The 23,243-nt window shown below is 41.8% G+C and overlaps 2 pseudogenes; one reads left to right on the forward strand and one right to left on the reverse strand.

The window, feature by feature from the left end:
• Positions 1–234: 234 nt before the first annotated feature.
• Positions 235–2,395, reverse strand: LOC118731883 (annotated as a pseudogene).
• A 10,510-nt stretch (positions 2,396–12,905) lies between these two features.
• LOC118731845 lies at positions 12,906–14,147 on the forward strand (annotated as a pseudogene).
• The last annotated feature ends 9,096 nt before the right edge of the window (positions 14,148–23,243 follow it).

Genomic DNA, 23,243 nt, shown 5'->3' on the forward strand with positions numbered 1-23,243 from the left:
ATAAACAATCTTCATGCACTTTCACCTTATTAAAGTTTAAGATGCTCCTTTTGGATATTTTTCTACTTCAATGTGAAATAGATTATTAAGGTTTTGTTAGTGATTTCATATGTTGCTTTGAAAAAACAGATTTTTATTTCTATAACAACTCAGTTTTCCAATGAGGTTTATTTGGAAATCATATAGTCCAGGGTTGTTTTGAATAACCACATGCTCTGTAGTAGATGAAGTCTTTCAATGTAACTGTAACAAATAAGCATCTATATCCTTAGCTATATTACCAGTATATCCTGCAACCAATGTAATATGGTTTTCTTGTTCCTATAATCGACTTAATTGTTGTTTTAAAATCTGAATATTTTCATCATTTTAATGTTTGTTTTGTATGATAGTTCTTACCACCACCTTTTTATGATTGCTTGAAACCATTTTAAATCAACTATTATATATTCTTCAAATTTAATTTTAAGTAGTGGCTTAAACACTACAAATTCATAAGAGGCAACAAGTCTACACAGCAGCGAGTGAGATGTATTGTTTTTCTTCCTGTAAACTATTGTTAAGCACAGGAAGACAATCCACCACCATTCTGAGGTCTTCTATCTTCACCAAATAAATTACAAGTTCACTTATACTTCTCTTTTTCCAGAACGTTAAAGCTGCATTCAATCTCAAATTCCTGATGAACAAAACTTGTGCCATTGTTTCATGATCCTGAGAAACCTCAGAAAAAAAAGCCCACTGTATTTTGATAGGGCACTTTTTATCTGTGAAGAACCAGAATCACTGGAGTTAAACAAATATGTTTGACTATTATGGTGTAATTTTTCAGGCAGGTGTCCTACACAAGTTCATTTTCTTTATTTGCCATATCACAGCTCCCACTTCTAGGGGACTATTTCTTTTTAAAAACAATAATCTGGAAAAGGATAATAAACTTTCTTTATGTGGTAGATCACCTTAGGTAGTTTATCTGGGCTTTTAACAGCCTGTCCAACTGTTCTAGTTATGTAAGTAGCCAACTGTTTTGGAGATTTCTTAACTTCCTTCATGTTCTTAATAGTGAAATTAGAGATCCTTTTTTAAAGGAATGAATCCTCAATCCTACCTAATAAAAAAGTAATATGCAAATTAACCAACATTCCTCTCAAGCCATGCTCACAAACCCTGCCCACAAGCCAATCAAAGTGAGTATGCAAATTAACCCCAACCAAGATGGCTGCGGCCACAGAGAGCAGTTGAGAGGCTTGGGTTTCCCCAGCAATGGAAGCCAAGCTTTCTGCCTGCCCTAGCCAGCTTAGGCCTCCACTCAAGGATACAAAATTTCAATTATAGAAGGTAAATCCCAAGAAAAATGGCAGCAGCCACAGAGCTGGAAAGAGTAGGCTAGGGTTTCCCCTGGCAACAGAGAAAGCAAAGCTTTCCACCTGCCCTGGCTGGCTTAGACCTCCACTCAAGGCTACAAAGTTTTAATTATAGAAGGTAAACAAATCCAAACAGAAATGGCAGCAGCCAGAGTGAGCAGGCTGCTTGGCTCCACTCTAGGCTACAAAGTTTTAATTGTAGAAGGTAAATAAATTCCAGATACCAGGGCCTCTGCTTGGGTCGCCAGGGGGTGTGGCTGGCCTGAAAACCACCACAGGCCCCTCACCCAGGCCACCCCACGTGGGAAACCCCACCCTGATCCAGAACACCCTTCAGGGCAAACCAGCTGGTCCCCACCCATGCACCAGGCCTCTATCCTATCTAATAAAAGACTAATATGCAGATTGACCATCACTCCAACACACAAGTTCAAGATGGCTGCCCCCATGTGGTCAAAGATCCTGCCCCCATGTGGACACAAGATGGCTGTCACAAGATGGCCAGCAGGGGAGGGCAGTTGGGAGGGACCAGGCCTACAAGGGAGGGAAGTTGTAGGTGATAAACCCTATAGGGGAGGGCAGTTAGGGGTGACCAGGCTGGCAGAGGAGGGAAGTTGGAGGCAATCAACCCTGTAGGGAAGGGTGGCCAGGCCAGCGGAGGAGGGAAGTTGGGGGCAAATGAGCTGGCAGGGAAGCAATTAGACATCAATCAAGCTGGCATGGGAGTGGTTAGGGGGGGATCAGGCTGGCAGGCAGAAATGGTTAGGGGCAATGGGGAAGGCAGGAAGGTGAGCAGTTGTGACCCAGCAGTCCTGAATTGTGAGAGGGATGTCCAACTGTCCGTTTAGACCCAATATCAGTGGGGTGGGGTCTAAATGGGCAGTTTAGCATCCCTTGAGGTGTCCCAGATTGGAGAGGGTGCAGGCTGGGCTGAGGGACAACCCCCCTCCCTGTGCACAAATTTTGTGCACTGGGCCTCTAGTATTATTATAAAGGTTCTGTCTTTTAACATTGTGGGTTTCAGATGCCATAATACCTAAAAAAAAAAAAAAAAAAAGGGTTATGAGCTTCTGTATTTATTTCAGTAACTCCACCATTCTTTTAGCTTTCCAGATTTAAAACCTTCAAGATACCACAGACTTTTATCCTCATTTTTTCTATAGTTAATCAGTCATCACCTTCTAATATTTTTTACTTCAAAATGTCTCTGGCGCCTCATGGTACCATGGTGCCTCAATCCAGCACTGGCGCTGACCAACTGCTGCACCCTGAAGCCCAGAGAGTCCCCGGGCTCTCGGCAGAGTCCCACTCAGGGTCATTCAAATGCGGCTGCACATTGGGCCCACTGGATATTTATTTTTATTTTCTATAAACCTTCACTTAGAATGTAAACTCTATGAAGGCAGGGATTTTTACTTGTCCAGTTCACTGTAATAATTGCTGAATCAATATTTGTTGAATTGTACCAAACTACATCAGTTTGTATTCAATTATATGAAACAGAAATACCCTCTTTTAAGCAAAAAACAAACAAAACAAAACAAAACAAAAAACCTGTCTAATACAGGCAATCAGGTACCTAACAGAATACTTAGCTAGTGAAGTGGGTTTTAGGCTAGGCTTCTAGGAAGAATTCCCCAATCAACACTCTCACTTACCCATTGGGGAACTGCTAACTCTACTACATTCAGAAAGGTAAAGAGTGACCACAGTGAGGAAGCCACAACTGGAACTTTGAGACCACATTGCCATATCTGCAATTCAACAATAAGGAATTTCTACAGCTATTCACAAATCTAGTGACTAGATTCTCGAGTGTTGCTTTGGCAAAACCCAAGGTTTCCAGATCTTGCTTTTGGTGATTAATAATGGCAAAAATGACAGGAGGAAGTCTACCTCACAAAAATTTTCCTAATTTTCATTCATAATCCTGGAGTTTTTAGTCTTCTTGTATATATACTACCAGCAGGTGCACTAGAAGAAGGTGGAAATAGATGTTGTGTTCCAGTTAATCATATCTACTCCACCAATTATGCAAAGCAGGGTATATGTATATTACCTCTAACCACCATTTAACGTGCTCTTATTGAAATATCACTATTCTCTTGCCGAAACCGGTTTGGCTCAGCGATGGAGAGTCTTTCTGCAGACTGAAAGGTCCCAGGTTCAATTCCGGTCAAGGGCATGTACTTTGGTTGCGGGCATATCCCCGGTAGGGGGTGTGCAAGAGGCAGCTGGTTGATGTTTCTCTCTCATCGATGTTTCTAGCTCTCTATCTCTCTCCCTTCCTCTCTGTAAAACATCAATAAAACATATATATTTTTAAAAAGAAATATCACTATTCTCTTGAAAAACAGGGAGGGGCTTATCATGTAAATCTAGTAGTTAAAAGATGCTTTCTCTTCCTAAATTGCTTCAACAACTCTGGAAGATTCTGTATGTTCTCTCCATTGTGAAATTACAGTTGAAACCAACTGAGCAATTGCACTTCTCCAACCTGGTTATGAAAGTGATTATTTGTTAGCAGAGACATACTACAAGGAGAGGGTAATGGGAATGAAAGGCCTTGGGAGATTTTATCACTAATGTTTAGAAATAATGTACATGGTGATAATAAAAAGCAAACTGACTTTTAGTCAAGTTTTTATTGTTTTAAAATTCTCTATAGAAAATATACCTCCCTTTGTCTGCACCCAGGCAATTGACCTACTTCCCGATCCTTACTACATCACTGTTTGTTAGTGTTATTAAGGTTATTATGTCCTAGAATAAGAGATTTTCTTCTTGCTCCCCATGTAAACTATATAAATCAGATTTCAAAATAAAATTGAGATATAACATTAGAGGACTGATATTAAAAGCATAGATGTTGGACAGTGGTTCTCAATTATGTCTGAACATTACAAAAAGTTTGGGAGTTTTATAAATGCTGACCCCTGGGTGCCACCACCATACATTCTCATTAAATTTGTCTGGGATGAACCTGAGTATTTCTTTTTTAAACTTCTCTGATAATTCTTTTTTTTTTTTAAGCTTACCTAGTTATTCTAATGTGCAATTAATGTTAGGAGCTATTTCATCTAGTAAAGCACTTCTGAAGTATATTTTAATCTCTAAATGTAGAGGGCCAACTGAGAAGGCACATAGACATCCTTTAAATTGTCAGCTGAGCAGAGTCTGTGTCCCCAAGAGGACAGTGGTATTATTCAGTTTCTGACTTACCTTTGTCCAGGTGTCAGCAGGGGCGGGTTTAGATATGTAAATCCAATAATGCTAAAGCATAATTAAGAATGCAAATAAGCTCCTTTGACCCTATAAATAAACCTGCTGAGTGCTTGGGGGGTTGCCTTGCTGTCTCTCCATCAGAGAGATGGCGCCCACCTAGCGCCCAGCTTGATGAACCCATTTCTGCCTCTGGTCCCTTTATTTCTTAATCCCCAGCTCTCTGAGAGAAGCCATGGAACCTGTCATTTTTTGTGATGGACCCAGAAAACAGAGAAACAGCCCCCCCCCCCCACATCTAAATATGGATGTTTGTGGATGGGCTTGGGGAGCATTCTGTGGCTGTGGACTAAGTGGCCAGAGCTTTCTAGAGGAAGCAGCCTTGATACACTATAAGGTAGAACAGCAGTAGAGATTGTTAACTTGGCAGCTCAGTTCAGGTTTGGAATTGAATGGCTTTAAGAAAACAGACTTCATTGGAAGGGAATAAACTAACTGGGAAAGGCAAGAGAGTAGCAATGTTGGAGCAATTTGGAAGTCCCTGATTTGTGACTACATTCTAAAGTTATGTATCACATGATTGAGACAAAGGAGTCAACTAACCTACTAGTATTCCCATCAGTGGAACCCATCTGGAGCTTTGTCTAAAGTTGAGAGGCAGGGTAGAATTTGTATCTAGGTGAGTGGTTATCAACTTTAGATATAGTTAAAGATTATCTGGGGAGCTATAAAAAATAGAGATCCCTGACACTCAGAAATTCAAATTTATTCTATTTAGAATGGGGCCTAAGGAATTAATGTTGCCTGTTTTGCCTTTATTTTGTTTTGTTTTTAAAATCTCTCTAGTAGGTCCAGTGTACCAATAGAGTTGAGAACAACTGATCTAGATGGATCACAATGTCCTCAAGGATGTCTTCCCCAAATAGGTTTTCTACAATACATGATTTTTATAATGCTGTCTTCCTTTCCTGCAATGTTTGTTCTATGAGCATTCAGACTTCTCTGATAACCCTACCCAGCCCACAACAACTGTATCCCTTATGCTATTTTAGTATTCTTCAAAGCATTTACCACCATTTTACCATTTTATCATAATCAGTCTACTTCTCTCCATCTCTACTGCTACCACAGTAGTCTAAGCCAGTGGTTGGCAAACTCATTAGTCAACAGAACCAAATATCAACAATACAACTATTGAAATTTTTTGAGAGCCGAAATCTGACTTCTGAAAATGGGCAACGAAGTTTCAAAATTTTGTGGACGAGCCTCATGTGGCTTGCGAGTCACGGTTTACCGACCACTGGTCTAAGTCACCATCATTTTTTTTTTTTTTTTTTGGTATTTCTACTTCTGTCCTTTCTCCCCTTGCAACACAACTGCTTATTGACTTATATGAAGCATACCAGAACATGTTACTGCTAGGGTTGAAAACCCAACGGTGGTTTTAAATTAAGAGCCTAATTCCTTATTATTACTCAGAAGGTCCTACTGTGTTTCCCCGAAAATAAGACATCCTCTGAAAATAAGATCTACTTACAGGTTTCCTTCTGAGTGAAATATAAGCCCCCTCCCCCCCCCCTAGGCTAAACATGAGAGATTTGGTACACTAATTCTGAAAGAATGGAGTCACAAGAAATTCACCAGGAAATTCAGGAATTGGATTGTTATGATGATGTTCCAGAAGATGATGACATGATTGTCATTGAATAAATGAGTAAATTCTTGGTACTGTAGGATTCACAGTTTGTCTGGTTTGTGTTGACAGCTACCGTACTACCATACCGTATACAGGTAATAAATTTCCTTTGTTTTCATTTAACAATAAATGTGTACCATATTCTTCTTCATGGAAAAATAAGACATCCCCTGAAAATAAGACCTAGCGCATCTTTGGGAGCAAAAATTAATATAAGACACTGTCTTATTTTTGAGGAAACAGGGTACATAATTTAACTTAATCCCTTTCCTCTATATGAGGTTCTATTACTGTTCTCACTTTTAGCTACATTGGCTTTCTTTCTTTTCTTTTTTTTCTTCTTTCGTTCTCACCTGAGGACATGCCTATTGGAGAGAGAGAAACATCAATGTGAGAGAGAAACATTGCTAGTTTCTCAACAGAGATAGAACCTGCAACCTGTGACTGGGTCCAGGGTGATTGATGTCTGTGGTGGGAAGACCCCAGTGGTCCCACTTCCTGGTGTCCTGCCTCATGTGAACGTTTCCCCTTGAGTGGGAGAGGCAGTGACTGCTCCTAATAGCCCAGTCAGGGAACTGGGATGTGGTTCCCACGGCTCCCTGGGGCCTGTCCGGCTAGGTCGTGGCAGCCATTATAGAAGGTCCCCTTGGGGACTGGAGAAGCCATGGCAAGGAGCTGGGGTCGCCTCTAGGACCTCAGGAGGTCTCTGTCCACAGTCAGCACGCAGCTGGGCCTCTAGTCAAACAGTCCCCAGGATGGGTTCTGCCAGTGAACTGATGAGCGTGGGCCAGAAGGCTCTCCTCTCTCCACAGCCTTGTACAGCATATGAGAGCTGGAACAGTGGTTCCACTTAGCTGCCACACCCTGACCACAGGACCTGTGAGACTCAGGCCTGTTGTTGGCTGAGTGCATGGGAATTTTGTTGCCCCTCGCCACCACCTCCCCTCTCATGAAGCACTGCTGTCTGCCTGCCCAGCTCCCATGTTCCTGCACTGCTCAGTCCCTCTCCCCCTCTATGTATTTCTGAGTGCACCTTGCTTTCTGAAGCGCTGGCCTCACCCTCCCCACCACTTACTCTCAACTTGCTCACTCATTAGCCACAGAGTCTCTGACCCCATCCCCTGGGGGCCAGTTTCCATCCTCCTATAATGAAGGACCACACACATGGGCTGACAGCAGCGCATGCTGATGGACTTGCAGTTCTGTCGGTAGGAACACACCAGACAGGTGTGGCAGGAGCATCTCTGCCCAGGGGCTCAGTAGAACTACTGGCTCTGTATCCAGCCTCCTCCTTCAGCAATAACAAACAAGCCCCTCACACTTCCTCAGGTCCTCCTTCTGCCTCCCTCACCCTGTGTGAGGACTCCCACAGTCACAATCACAGAGGCCCAGGGATTCAGGGCAATCTCCCGCCTCAGTCAGCTGAAGTGCCATCTCAATTTAACCCTTTTAGCTTTGCCTGTCACCCTGTAAAACCTGGGAACAGGATGCAAATTTCACGGCAGGTTTTCCTGCCTTCACACATTGTGAGAGCTGTATGTTCAAACAATGGTCTGAGGCCTCCCTGAAGCCTGGGTTCACCCTCCAGGGGACGTACACCCTCAGGAGACCCCAAAATGCACAGAATGCTTACATCTAAGGGCTCCACTCCCTGTGAGCTCCCTAGCACTGGGCACACCCTGAACATATATTTTAAGGGGGGACATTTAATGGTTCACACACCACATCATAAAAATGACAGCTGGGTCCACCTTCTTATAAAAACATCTCCCAGTTTGGCCTTCATGGTTCACACCCTTTTATTCTCCTCTCACAACCTGAAGGGTTAGAGGTGCAGATGCAATGATGAGCTGAGCAGTGAGAGTGCTGGCGCTCCTCAGAGCCAGTGCCAGGCCTGCAGGGCAGCGGGATAGGGGGGCAGCCACTGCGCCACAGGCCCCAGCAGCAGTCATTTCTCAGGCTTTATTGGGTGACTCCGTGGCGTGCATCAATGGTCTCAATGGGAGTCCCAAATTTCCCTATAAGTCTCCCAACAAAATTAATTTTAATGGTTTTAATTAGCCTTAATGGACTATTCCTATTAGTATCTGCTTCTTTTGTGAGGTTGTTGAGGAAATTCTTAGAGAGGAACAAACCAACAGGCCAATGAGGAAAATGATTTGGTCCAAAACCTTTTGAAATTAATTGCCTATGTGCTATCTACTCACATATCCTTCCATGTGCAGTGCTCACACTTCATCTGGAGCGGAGCAGGCAGGAGCCTGGCTCTAGTGACCTGGAGGAAGCACGGGGAGAACAGTAACCGCTGGCTGGTTGCCCCTGGAGCTGCTGGTGGTATCCTTTCTTTCTTGTGGAGCTTCTAGGGAGGGGAAGCAGCTGCAGTGCACAAGGCTGAGTTCCAGGAGGCAGGCAGTGCTGTCAGGATCATGCCACTGGTCTATTGGTGCCTGGCCAGTTCTCTGCAAATTGAACTAGCAAGACTACTAAGGGAGCCAGTCCCCACTTCCACCCCACATCCACCACCAATTGATTTGAGTCTGAGGGCCAGGAGGAGGGACTAAGCCCACCTCTGCCCGCCCTCTCACCAGTCGCTGCTGCCATGAATTAAACAGTGCCTGAAGGACTAGCCATCCCCTGATCAATGGAGCCTGCTGTTCAATCTCCATGAGGTCAGCAGTTCAGCCCGCTCACCTGCTGCACGTGCTACCCAGTGTTCGGCCGAGCCTTTGGTCATTTTGGATATTACAACCCTAGCGTTCTCTCTCTCTCTCTCTCTCTCTCTCTCTCTCTCTCTCTCTCTCTCTCTCTCTCTCTTTCTCTCTCTCTCTCTCTCTCTCTCTCTCTCTCTCTCTCTCTCTATATATATATATATATATATATATATATATAATCATTATCTTTCAGAATTTGTTCTTCTTGATAAGGGAGTGAGTGGGAATAGCTTATTTGTTGGTGCCTTAAGTAGTGCTTTGTTTGTCTTTTGGTAATCTAACAATGTGGGGGATGAGATTGAAGGGATGTAACTCTCCACACATAAGGATTTCCCTTCTTGTTACATAGCTGGACATTTCTGGATTCTTCTTGAGGGTAAAAGAAGGACTTCTGTTAGTATTTAATACTGAGCATGTTATAACACTCATTACCACCTGAGCACATTCTTTTAGTTTGCAAATAAAGAGGAAAGATCTGAGGGGCTGGAAGGTCAAGTTTGAAGGATGAGAAGAGAAGGGGAAAAGTTTCAAGTGTGGGGTGCTGCTGGGAAAGAGAAGGCCCAAGTGATGTGACAAAATAGAAACCCTTAGGCAGCCAGAGAGGCAGCCTAGGTTCCTAGGGGCTAGGTATCAAAAGGAACCAGGAACAGAATCACATTGTCCATTTTTGGTAAATATTATCCCATCTAGGTAGTGAAGCAAGTGGAGGAGTTTCTGTGGTGTGACAATAGGTACTATAGAGAGGGGGAAATAGTATCTTTGTCTCATCTTTGCATTTCTGTGTCAGTCTAGGAGAAGACCAGCAAGACATAACTGTGACATTTCTAAGGGGCAGGATCCATAGCGTCCATCACAACACTGATTCCTAGTTCTCACCCTTGCCTGTTCTTCACACCTACCTAGGCATAAAGTGAGAGTTGTGTGCTCACTGAGGCCCTTAGGGCAGTGGTCAGCAAACCAGGGCTCGCAAGCCGCATGCGGCTCTTTGGCCTCTTGAGTGTGGCTCTTCCACAAAATACCACGTGGGGGGTGCACACGTACAATGCAATTGAAACTTCGTGGACCATGTGCAGAAGTCGGTTTTTGGCCTGGGTGAGTCTATTTGAAGAAGTGGCATTAGAACACTCAAGGGGCCAAAGAGCCGCATGTGGCTCATGAGCCTCAGTTTGCTGACCACTGCCTTAAGGGATAGGAACAAAGTGTAGAGGTGAATTGGACCAAACAGGGAGAGAGAGGCAGACCCACAGTGCAGTGTTATCAAATAAAGAGTTAAATAAGAAAACCCTACGAAATGAAAAACTTGAAAAACAAAATCTAAAATATTTAGGTACCAATTTTTTAAAAACCAATGGTCACATTGTTTGAGAATTCATTCCTTGTTCTGTCATTGCATAAATTCTCAATTTCCCTAGAAGTATGTTCTCATCTGATCTATATTCTATAACATTGACATTTCTCTTTTCATTCAGTCTTAAGCTTATTCTGAGTAAAGACTGCCAACTATGTCATATTAGCAGTGGCTATGAAATGGACTACTTTCCACTAGTGGCTAAGATGAGAGCAGAATATGGAAAATAAAATTAGTTTTTAAAAATTCAATTTGCAATTAGATATGTATGAATAATTTATCAGTCCTTACTTTATTATGCAATGATTAAGGTGCCATTGATTTATTATAAAAAGTAAAGTATGTTTAACGATAGCACTTTGTGCATTTAAAATTAAAATATAAATCAAGGGTATCATAAAAAAATAATTTCACCTTACTATATATTTCAAAGTCCATGGGTTATTTTATTTCTATGCTCCTAATCTCTTAATTCAGCTAAAAAATAAAAAAGAGAGAGATGATTCTAAGAAGTGACATGATACATAATTTAAAACATAACACTTTTATGCTGTAATTCTGACAAGAGAAATGTAAGACTAAAGTGCCAGAGGTTTAAAATTGCTGAAAAGGTATTAACATTTTCTGTGAAGTTCTGGCATTTGAAAAAGAATGCTCTGCTATTGACTCTTCCTAATTGAAAGATTTAGAAAATTCAAACTTGATAATGGTTCTGTTAATCTGGAGTGGATTCATAGGTTCAACTTGTTGTGTCTAGAGTTTGTGATCATTACAAGGGAAACAAATTTGAGTCCTGGTCATCACATAAAGAAATTGACTCAGAGAACTTGGGAATAGCTGACTATAATGATTCATAATGGAATGGCAATAGTATGCAGAAGAGAAAAAAATCAAGATCCAAATTAATTTTTCCTTCTATAAAAGAGTGCATTTTATGTTAGCCCAACATTTTTACTAAAGGTATCCCATTATTATTTTTAGCTTATTAATGGTCTTATAATAGTAGCTAGTTGGTATTTATCTCCAAGGCATTCTAAATGCTTTGCAGGCAGTTTTTATTATTCTGTACCATATTCTTGTCAGGTGACAAAATTCACTACACCCTCCCCGCCCCCAGGCAATTTAGAGAGAAAAACAGAGATATGAAATAAGGAACAGATGAACAGCAGAACCAAGATATTAAAAATAATAACAACAACAGCAACAGAAAAATTTCTCAGGTTTTCTCATTTCTATCCTAGTATGTTTTGCACAGAGCTCTGTTCTTTTGCTTCAATTGGTATGATCTAAAATAACCAGCATACAGTGAAGTCCAACAAAATGAAATTTCAGTTTTTGTAAGTTAATTAGTGATGTTTTTGATAAGTGTGAGTTTTCTTTGGTAACTTCATGGGAAGTAAATAATACCTACCCAGATTCCTAAGATGATGTATATTCTAAGAATTGGAGATTCATATTGTGGAAGTAGGGTGCTGGGGGTTAGGGTCTGTTCTTATAATAAGGCTTTCAATAATGGAGGCTTTCAATGGATCATGACATTTTTAAGTTAAGCAGCTTTCTTGAAGTGAGCACTTTTAGAGAGAAGAGGTTTGCTATGGATTGAATCCTTGTGCTCGCCTCCCCAAACTCACATGTTGTAATCAGAACTTCAAATGTGATGGTATTTAGAGATAAGGCCTTTAAGAGGTAATATACACTACTAAAAGAGAAAAATGCTAATTGACTGTACCTCTGCTATGCCCGCAATCAATCAGGAGTGATATGCAAATTAAGTCAACAAAGATGGATGGTAAATTTGAATATGCAGGAGGGGTGGGCTGTGCCAACACCGCTGCAGGGTTCAGTCCACCATGGGGGACCAGGCAGGCCAGGCAGGTAGCGCCTCATGCCACCTATGGGGTCCAGGCAGCCATCGGGTTGGGCAGGCATGGTTGGCAGCTCTTGTCACCACCTGCAGGGTCCACGCAGCCATTGGGGTTGGTCAGGCCTGGTGAGCTGCACCTGACACTGCCTATGGGGTCCAGGCCACCATTAGAGTCTGGTCAGGCTGGGGAGGGGGCAGCGCCAGACTCCACCCATAGGGTCCAGGCTACCATCAGAGACTGGCCAGGCTGTGTGGGAAGCACCTGATGCCGCCTTGGGGTCCAGGCCACCATCAGTAACCAGTTTGCCTGGCAGGCAGTGCCGGTCGCTTCCTGTGGGGTCCAGGCCGCCATTGCAGACTGGGCAGTCCTGGTGGGCAGGGCCTCACGCTGCCTGCGGGGCCCAGCCTGCCATCAGTAATCAGACAGGCCAGGCAGATATTGCCAGACGCTGCCCGTGGGGTCCAGGCAGCCATCGGGGACTGGGAAGGCCAGGTGGGCTGCTCCTGATGCTGCCCACTAGGTCGAGGCTGCCATCGGTAATTCTGCAGGCAGGGGTGGAGATGGTGGACAGTGCCTGACTCCGCCCTTTGGGTTAAGGCCTCCATCAATAACCGGGCAGGTGGGGTGGACAGTGCCGAATGCTGACTGTGGGGTCCAGGCCATCATTGGTAACCGGGCAGGCCAGGCGGATAGCGCCTTATGCCACCCGTGGGGTCCAGACCACCTTCGGGGTCCTGGGTAGGCACGGGTGGCCAGGGTCTCCGGAATCACTGTCTGCCTGCGGTCTGCCTGTGGACACAGGTGGAGCAGGCCGGGGTTGAACATTTTAGTGAAAATAGGATGCCTGTGCCCCAGTTCCTGTCGAGGAGAGGGCAGTGGGCCATTAGCAGGCACCAGGGCTTGGGAGGGACTGGGAGCAACCTACAGGCATTCTACCAGGAAGAGGTGCTGAACCATGATGACGCATAGGGCTGGCTGATAGAGGTGTGCAAAAGTGAAGAAGAGGTGACTCTTGCTGGCTCTGAGCTTGAAAAGCGCATGGACAGCCTGATGGACTAAATCGCCTTACTGAAGAAGGTGCATGAAGAGAAGATTGCTGAGCTGCAGGTGCAGATCCAGTACACTCAGATGTCCGTGGAGATGGACATGTTCTCCAAGCCCGACCTCTCTGCCGCACTCAAGGACATTGGAGCCCAGTGGGAGAAATTGGCTGCCAAGAACATGCAGAATGCAGAAGAATGTACAAGAGCTGCTCACCATGCTGACCAAGAGCACTGCCAAGAACACCTACGGGGTTCGAGCTGCCAAGGACAAGGTGTCTGAAAGCTGCCACCTGTTCAAGGCCAAGACCCTGAAGATCAAATCATGCTACGGCATGAACTGAGTTCTGGGAAAGCAGCTGCAAGAGCTGGAGGATAAGCAGAATTCTGATGTTAGTGCTATGCAGGACACAGCCAAGAAATTAGAAAATGAGTTGAGAACTACAGAGAGTGAAATGGCATGATATTTAAAAGAATATCAGGACCTCCTCATTGTGGCATTGGACATTGACATTGCAGCTTACAGGAAACTCTTGGAAGGTGAGGAGACCCAGCTCAGTTTCACCAGCGTAGGAAGCATAGCCAGTGGCTACTCCCAGAGTTCCCAGATCTTTCGTCGATCTGCCTAAGGTGGTTTACAGACTAGCTCCTACTTGATGTCCTCTGGCTCCTTCCCTTCTTAATACACCAGCAATATCCAGGAGGAGCAGGTCTAGGTGAAGGAGACCATTAGGAAGCTAAGGATGAACCCCCCTATGAAGGAGAAGCTGAAGAGGAGAAGGAGGAGAAGGAAGTGGCTGAAGAAGAGGAAGGAGAAGAAGAGGAAGAAGATGCCAAGGAAGAATGTGAGGACACAAAGGAGGAAGAAAAAGGTGAAGGTGAAGGAGAAGATGCCTGAGAAGCTGAGGATGAGAAGAAATATGAAGGTACTGGGGAGGAGCAAGCAACCAAGAAAAAATTGAGCCCCCTTTCCTTAATTATTTCAGAAATAATCCTCCTGAAACCAGGTCAACCCCTTCACTAAGCAGTTGAGTACCTGGTACTATATGAATTAATAAGTCAATATATATAACATTCTAGGGTGACTTTGGTTGGACATTAAATGTTGTGCTATGACTTTTCTTCTTATGCAAAGTATCTGTTTGCTTGCCGAGTTGCTTCCTGGTTTGTTGCCAGCCTGTGCATGGTACATGCGTATGAGCTCAGGATATATGACAATGTGAATAATTCAGATGTTTACAATAAAAATGCATGAATACATGAATTCACTGATGTTAATGTTAAACTTCATGGAAAAAATAGTCCTTTGAATCTTTGCTGGTTAGAAATTAAAGACTTCAAATCATGTGCAATAAACAGTAAATAAAGTTACACTGAATGACAAAAAAAAATACATTAGGGGCCAGGAAACATTCAAAGAACTGGGGAACTATTCCCAAATCAGGAAGGGAAGTCACAGAGTGTATATTATTGCTATAAATAGAGTATTTTCTACTACTTACAACATATACAATGTGGTGTATTAGATGCCTTCCTATCACATGATGTATTCTCATAGAGTAATGCTGGTACATATGTTATAGTTATGGCAGTATGTCATATCCTATCTATATTAGTAAAAGGGTAATATATATGCTAATTAGACCATGAGACCTTCCTGAAGTCCTTCCAAGCAAAGCCATGGTGGCAGGGCTGAGGTAGATGTGGTTAGGGGTGATCAGGCCAGAAGAGGAAGGCAGTTGGGGGTGATCAGGCCAGGAGGGGAGGGCAGTTGGGGGTGATCAGGCCGGCAGGGGGGGTGTAGTTGGGGGAAATCAGGCCAGCTTGCAGAGTGGTTAGGGATGATCAAGGAGGCAGGCTGGTGAGCGGTTAGGAGCCAGCAGTTCTGGATTGCAAGGGGGTTGTCTGACTGCCAGTTTAGGACTGATCCCACAGGGGTCTCAGATTGGAGAGGATGTAGGCCGGACTGAGAGACACCCCCTGCCCCCGTGCACAAATTTCATGCACCAGGCCACTAGTGAAATCATAAGAGTGAATCCCTTATTAGTAGATTAATGCCTTTATATGAAGAGACACCAGAGAGCTTGCTTTCTCTGTCTCTCTCTGCCATGTGAGGATACAAGGTGACCAGGAAAATGTCATCTCTCAGAATCTGACAATATTGGCACCCTGATCTCAGATTTACAGCCTTCAGAATTGTGAGAGATGCATGCTTGTTGTCCAAACTACCTAATTGACTAAGACAGGTTTTGAAATTTTATTAAAAGGTATTTGTCTTTAAGTTTTGAGCAGATTACAAAGCCAACTGTCCACAACATGCAGTGATAAAGCCACTCCTTGTGTTTGTTCTTGCTCTGTAACAGTACTTTATAGTATTAAAATATCAGCTCTGGTTATAGCAAAGTAAATTATCTCGTTCATTCAGCGTCTTGATTAATAAAAAGTTATCATGCATATGCTAGTTTTCAAATACTGAGAGAGCAGTAGTATACATATGCTTGACAGTAGTTTGATGCTGAGGACACTTAAATTTTTCTCTGATGATCTAGAATACATGATGTTGTCATGATATATTAATAAAAAGAAGTTTTCCTTGTTCCACAAATAAGCTGAAGTGACAGCTGAGATATTCAATTGCTAGAACGCAGTATAATGGTGTTTATCTAGAAACACACAGCGATAATTAATTGCCTTATGGAGCTCCCTTTTTTAATATTATCCCCATATTCTCAGAGATTTAAAAATATTCGTGTCAAAACCAGAAACCTAATCCTATAACAAGTGCAATTTAATACGTCAGAGACAGCATTGGCTCCTGATGTAGAAAAACCATTTCCCTAAGTGTCAGAGGAACTTCTTTAAGCTCTGTATTGCTGACTTTTTGTCCAATGATTGAGATTTTTTTTTTTTTTGGTTATAACACAGAGGACATTTTTTTCCCCTTTAGTGATAAAAGTTGCCATTACAATCACTTGATTTGGAAGGCTATTTATAATTGACTTTTCCTTTCTGGCAAATGTGCTGATGTTTAGTGATTTTTCTTTGACAAGAGGTTTCTTGGTGATAATAAAAATAAATAAATATTGACTTCCTTTCTTTGTTGGTGACAGAGGTTTTGCAGTTGGAGGCTTATTTTATTTCTTGCTCTCTTCAGAAACCCAAGCTGATAGAAGAGTTACTTGATTCTCTAAGGAATAAACCAAAGGTAAGGCGATTTTGGTGAGATGTAAGGAGAAATTTCCTGACAATGTAGTAAAATATGGGAAATAGTTTTGTCAATGAAAGCTGTTGAGTATTAGATAGGAATCTCCTCCCACCAAGAAGTTACTCAATGCTTGAGGAGGGAGAGGTGTAAGCTAGTGCAATGGTTATCCTTGGCCTATACCCACCTTCTGATGCTTGACCTCCCTGCTTGCCCACATCAGGCCAGTAGGGAGATGGGGATAAAGCAAGGAGGAAGGTGAAAGGAGAAGAAAAGGAGACATATACTATTTACTTATGACTGGGTTTTGAAGGCTATTACCCATGAAGCTTTGTCTTTCCCACCGAGTTAAATACAAACTCCTCAGCCTGACATATGAGGCCCTCTACAACTTTGCTCTAATCCATTGTTTCAGGTCCTTTCCAGGCACTCTGGGTCACTAACCATATTGGTTGGTCCCTTTTCTCATAAAATGTACCACAAAGTTTTCACAGACATATTTGCTCATGCTTGAATTATTTGGTCCTTCTGCAATTTCAGTGAACTTGAATCCTACTACTTTCTCCCTCTCTCATTTAGTGGTCTCTACTGTTCTTGATGGGTATGTTCTTGTTTCAGGACTTTTGAACTTCCTCTTCCTTTATCCTAGAACTAGAGGCCCGGTACACAAAATTCTTGCACTCAGAGGGAGACGGAGGTATCCCTCAGCCCAGCCTGTGCCCTCTTGCAATCCAGGAGCTCTTGGGGGATTTCACTAGCTGCACTCATCAGTCCTGAGACTGGCTCAGAGCTTCTGGCTAAGAAGTGCTCCCCCTGTGGGAATGCACTAACCACCAGGGGGCAGCTCCTTCATTGAGTGTCTGCCCCCAGGTGGTCAGTGCATGTCATAGCGACCAGTGGTTCTGCCATTTGGTAAATTTGCATATTAGCAACTTATAATAGGATACTCAGCACAGATATATAGGTGGGCTTTCCCCCTTATCTCCTTGATTTCCTGTGAGGCCTTCCTTGATCACCTATTTCAAATAGCTGTCTTCCTGACACTCTCCACATAATCTCTCTTGCTTTACATTTTTATAGCACCATTCCCTGTTGTACTATACATTATATATATATTTTTTGTCTGTACCCACCCCGTCATTCCCCACATCCTTAATACCAGAATTTAAATTTCATGCAGGCAGAGATTTATATCTGTGTTGTTCTCTGCTATATACCCAGCACCAAGAAACAGTGTCTGGCATATAGTGAGCTCTTAATAAATATTAAACTAAACAAATAAATTCATTGATGCTATGCTATCTGCCAGAAATTCCCCCTCTTTGCATATACCTATCTTTTAAACCACATTCAGATGTCACCTCTTTCATGAAGCCTTTCCTGATTTCCCCAATATTATTTTTCCCTCTTCTGACTCCTTACAATTTTTCCTGTTTGGCATGCACTCACTGTATTCTCACCTGTGCCATTGTGACCTGTGATTTTTCTTCTTCCTTCTGGTAAATATTTGCTTTCTGAGAGTAGAATTTATATTATTCATACCCCCTTCACTAAAGTCTTAACTTTAAAAACTGATTTAAGAGTTCCACTTCTGGAATGGCAGCATGAGGAGCTCCAGAAATCTAGTTTCTAGTGAAATAAGCAAAACTGATAAAAGCTAAAAATAAATAAATAAATATGGATATTGCCATAAGGGCATACAAAAATAAATATTTATTCAATAAAATATAATAAAAACAGTTAGGGTTTGTGACACCTGATCTCTAACTGCTCATTCCCAACCCTAACCAAGCTCAAATTGATGGAAATTTCATTCCATGTGTGTAGGGCCCAGAAGATGGGGCTTCTTCTCTTCTCCACTTTCAATAAAGGTATATGGTATCTTATTGGAAAGGGCAGGTCACCAGCATTTCTTATTTGATCCAACTTGAATTTTAAGAGTCTCATGCTCTACCGACTGAGCTAGCCAGGCACTTCCCCAACTTGAATTTTAAATAAATATTTTTTGTTGTAGTTCTTTTTTTTTTTTTTTTTCTTTCTTTTTTTTTTTTTTAAACATATTTTATTAATTTTGTACAGAGAGGAAGGGAGAGAGATAGAGAGTTAGAAACATCGATGAGAGAGAGAGTCATCGATCAGCTGCCTCTTGCACACCCCCTACTGGGGATATGCCCACAACCAAGGTACATGCCCTTGACCGGAATCGAACCCGGGACCTTTCAGTCCCCAAGCCGACGCTCTATCCATTGAGCCAAACCGGTCTCGGCCCCAACTTGAATTTTAAAATGCTACATTTCTTGTGAGTGTGGCTGATAGATTGGGAGCTTTCTTTCTTCACTCATCCTCCATTCACAGAATGGAAGCTCTAGCCAATGCATAGCAGGATGAAAATACTGAGGCTGTGACCACACTCACAGGAACTCACTTTCTGGGCAGAGGTTCATACCAGGAAAAACAAGACAAGAAGAAGAGAGGCTATTGCCCATTCCTAAAGTAGTGACTCAGATTTTGCCCAGGTGGAGAGACCATAAGAACATAAAGTTCTGAAGCTTTCCTGAAATGAACTGAATTATTTGAAACAGAATGAGAGGGAAGTTCAATCCTAAGCACACTCTTGAAAACAATGGAGATATTGGTGATAACCAAATAAGAGGAGGCTAGTAGCTACTCTTAAGATGAACAAGGTAAATTATAAGGTAGCTGGTTCACTAGAGAGAAACAGGGAAGAGAGAACTAAGATAAACCCTCCTGGTGTCAGAGAGAACCTCAAAGACTGGCCTCAAAAATCAGACTGTGGAGCAGTATTTCCAGGGCATTGTTGAAAACAAAAGAGAAACCAACCCAATTAGTGGAGCATAATATGGGTGTGATACCAAATAAGGCACACAGCCTAAGAGAGAGGTCAGGAAAAGAGATAGTTAAAGAGAGCCCTGCTAAACCACAATCATCCAAAGATGACTGCATGCATGGTCAAGACTTTGTCCTATGAGAAATGACACCAAAGGCTTTACATGTGGAAAAAATAGATTTCCCTAATATAGCATAGCCAAATTAATAAACATACAAGCAAGAAAAACAAACAAACAAAAAAACTAAACAAGCCTAAAGAGTGAGAATCAGAGTCCAGAATTGCTACACTATATTACCTAAAATCTCCAGTTTTAACCCAAAATTATAAGATATGAAAAATAAGCAAACAAACAAAAACAAGAAAAGTATGACCCATAAACAGGAAAGAGGAAAAAGCAACTACCAGGAAACAGAAATGGCCTGTGAGAGGGCCAACATATAAGATTTAACAGACAAGGCCTTTAAAGCAGTCATTATAAATATGTTCAAATAATTAAAGTAAATTATGCTTAAAGAACTAAAACAAATTATGATGAAATTGTAATAAAATAGATAATATCAACCAAGAGAATATTTTTTTATTTTTATTATTTTTTGAGAATAATTTTTAAAAGAGCCAAATGAAATTCTGAAGTTGAAAAGTAAAATAACCAAAATGAAAAAAAAAATGTTAGAGGAGCCCAATAGTATATTTTAATTAGCCAAAGAAAGTCTTAATGAACTTGAAGATAGTTACATATTATGAAATCTGAAGAACAGAGAAAAAATAATTAAAAAAAAATAGGGGCTTGGTGAAATTGGAATGCCATTAAAGCACAACAAATTATGCATATGGGAATACCTGAAGAAAAAAGAGAGAGAGAGAAAAGGGAATAGAAGAAAATGTAGAAGTAATGGCTAAAATCTACATATCTAAGAATTTCAATGAACTATTTAAAAATATAAACACCAAAAGATCCACATACAAACACATCATAGTAAAAATTCTGAAAGACAAAGAAAAATAATAAAAGCAGTGAGAAAGAAATGACTCATCATAAAGAAAGGAAACCTAATAAGACAAACTAGTAATTTCTCTCAGATACAATAGTGAGCAGTAGACAGTGGAATAATCAATCCAAAGTGCTGAAAGAAAAAAAATAAACTATCAATGAAGTCCATATCTAGCAAGACTACCTTTCAAAAGTTAAAGCAAAATAAAAACTTTATCAGATTAACTAAAAAATGAGAGAATTTGTTGCTAGAAGACCCATTTTATAAGAAATACTAATTGAGGTTCTTCAACATGAAAGCAAGTGACCCTATAAAATAATTTCAATCCACAAAACAAACAGCATCAGTAGATGTAATCCTATATAATAAAAGCCTAGGTGGCATCACACCCTCGAGCGAGGCCCTAGTGAGAGGCCCTCATGTGATGTTGTCACAAGATGGCTACCACAAGATGGCTTTCACAAGATGGCCATGTGAACAGCAGAGTCAGGGCTAGGTGGCCGTTCCATGCGGTGAGGCCTGGGGGTCCCACTGCTCTGTGCAGCATGGAGGAGGCTGGTCCTGGTGTCTCCAACCATCTCATGTGGAGGAGGTGGGTCCCAGCAGAAGAGGTGGGTTGTGGTAGGGGAAGGCAGTTGGGGATGATCAGGCTGGCAGGAGAGGGCAGTTGGGGGAGATCAAGCAGTCAGGCAAGCAAGCAGTTAGAAACCAGTGGTCATGGATTGTGAGAGGGATGTCCAACTGCTGGTTTAGGCCCTATCCCTCAGGGATCTGGTCTAAACCAGCAGTCTGATATCTCCCAAGAGGTCCCATATTGGAGAGGGTGCAGGCTGGGTTGAGGGACACCATGACCCTGTGCATTAATTTTGTGCACTGGGCCTCTAGTTATAATTATTAAAAAAAATGTAAATAAATATTCATTTTCCTTTTTTCTCCTCATTGATTTAAAAAGGAACTGTATAAAATGATTGTATTGCTGGACTTATAGAAATGTAATATATTTGACAATAATGGCACAAATGAGGTAGATGGGAGCAGTGTTATGTTAGAGTAAGGATATACATATATTACTTCTTTAAAATACATAAAAGTATATAAAGTAATAATTATAATAATGTATTCTTGGGTTTATAATATATATATATATATATATATATATATATATATATATATATATATATATATATATAAATGTGTGATCTTATCTAATAAAGAGGGAATATGCTAATTGACCCTCATACCATTACAAATATGGCGGTGCCCACAGCCAATAAAGAGTGAATATGCTAATTGACTATTACACCCTCAAAGATGGTGGCACCCAGGGCCAGCCCAAGGTGCAGGGAAGGCTGATGACAGCTGCCCAGCTGATGCGTGAGGCACAGGCAAGCCTTAGATGCCAGCTGTCCAGCTGCCCAGGGCTGGCCCAAGGCACAGGCAAGACTTGGAGGGTGGCTGCCCACCTGCCCAGGGCTGCCTGTGGCTCAGGTAACCAGGGCTAGTCAAGGCTTGCACTGCTGGCAGTGGCAGCAGCAGAGGTGTGATGGGGGCATCATCGCCTTCCCCTGATTGCTGGGTCACCTCCTGCCCCTGAGCGCTCCCAGACTGTGAGAGGGGGCAGGCTGCACTGAGAAAAGCCCCTCTAGTGCATGAATTTTCATGCAATGGGCCTCTAGTGTATATAATAATGGTACAAAATGGAAGAGAGAACACAGATTTATGAGAGAAACATTTCCATTTCTTACTGGGATTAAGTTAATATAAATCTAAAGTAGAAAGTATGTATAGATGTTTTATAGTTCATTCAATCCATGTCCTAGTGATGTATAATTATGTTGTTTATGATTAAATACTTGTTAGGTAGAAAATAGATGCACAGTGAATATTTATATAATACATATAAACAATGCATTTTGTCAAAAATCCCAACAAGGTATCATTGTCATACAACTATAAACATTTATGTTTCTTATTCACAAGTTTATAAGTCCAATTGGGTTTAACTAATCTCATTTCATTTTGGTTTGGCCATGCTGTGTGCTGGTTTGAGATTTGCTCCATGTATCTCACCATTCTCCTTAGACCAGGCCTACCCAGGACTTTTAGCTTCACTAAATGATTATCAGCTCTTCTCACCATTAAACAATGAGTATAAGTTGAGTGCCTATACATTTCTGAAATTTGTAAAGTTCAGATATTAGTGTTATTAGGATGGTGATGATACTGACTCTACCTTATTGGAACATTGAAATTTATTTGTTTCTTTCTCAATAGTGATTGAACTGTGTTAAACTATATAGCCACACTCTCACCTATCTCTTCATATAACAAAGGGCATTTGAAAAAAAAGGAAATGGTTAGCAATACTAACCATTATTTGATGTATAGTCCATAGTTATGAAATAGATTGGGATGGATTGACCTAAATAGATATGACTCTGGTCTTGTTTTTTGATGTTCATCACATGATAATGGTGATGCCAGAACATCATTATTAGCTTTGGGTAATTACAGTCACTGCCCTTTTTTCCTTTCTTGGGTTATGCAGCATTGAAAGATTTTCTTGAAGATGCTTTCCAATTATTCTGGGAGTGGGGCCAAAGATTCTGTTAGTTTCCAACAAGCACCTGCGTGATGCCCCAATAATGCTTGTCTATGGATAACACTGTGAGGAGCAAGTCCTTAGACTAGGGGTGTCGAACTCAATCAGAGAAGGGGCCAAAATCTAAAATCCAGCCTAAATCGCGGGCCGAATGGTTTACTGAACAGTCATCAACTGTCATTGTGATGGAAACGCAGCGGAGTGCAGTGATGACAGCGCGGTGCGGGCCACATTGCAAGGCCTGGCGGGACGGATTTGGCCCGCGGGCCTTGTGTTTGACACATGTGCCTTAGACCATAAAGTCTCACTAAACCATTGCAGAGAGGTCACTGGATCCTTCCTCATTTTCT

This window comes from Pipistrellus kuhlii, unplaced genomic scaffold (assembly GCF_014108245.1).
Source record: "Pipistrellus kuhlii isolate mPipKuh1 unplaced genomic scaffold, mPipKuh1.p scaffold_m20_p_33, whole genome shotgun sequence".
Taxonomy (NCBI): domain Eukaryota; kingdom Metazoa; phylum Chordata; class Mammalia; order Chiroptera; family Vespertilionidae; genus Pipistrellus; species Pipistrellus kuhlii.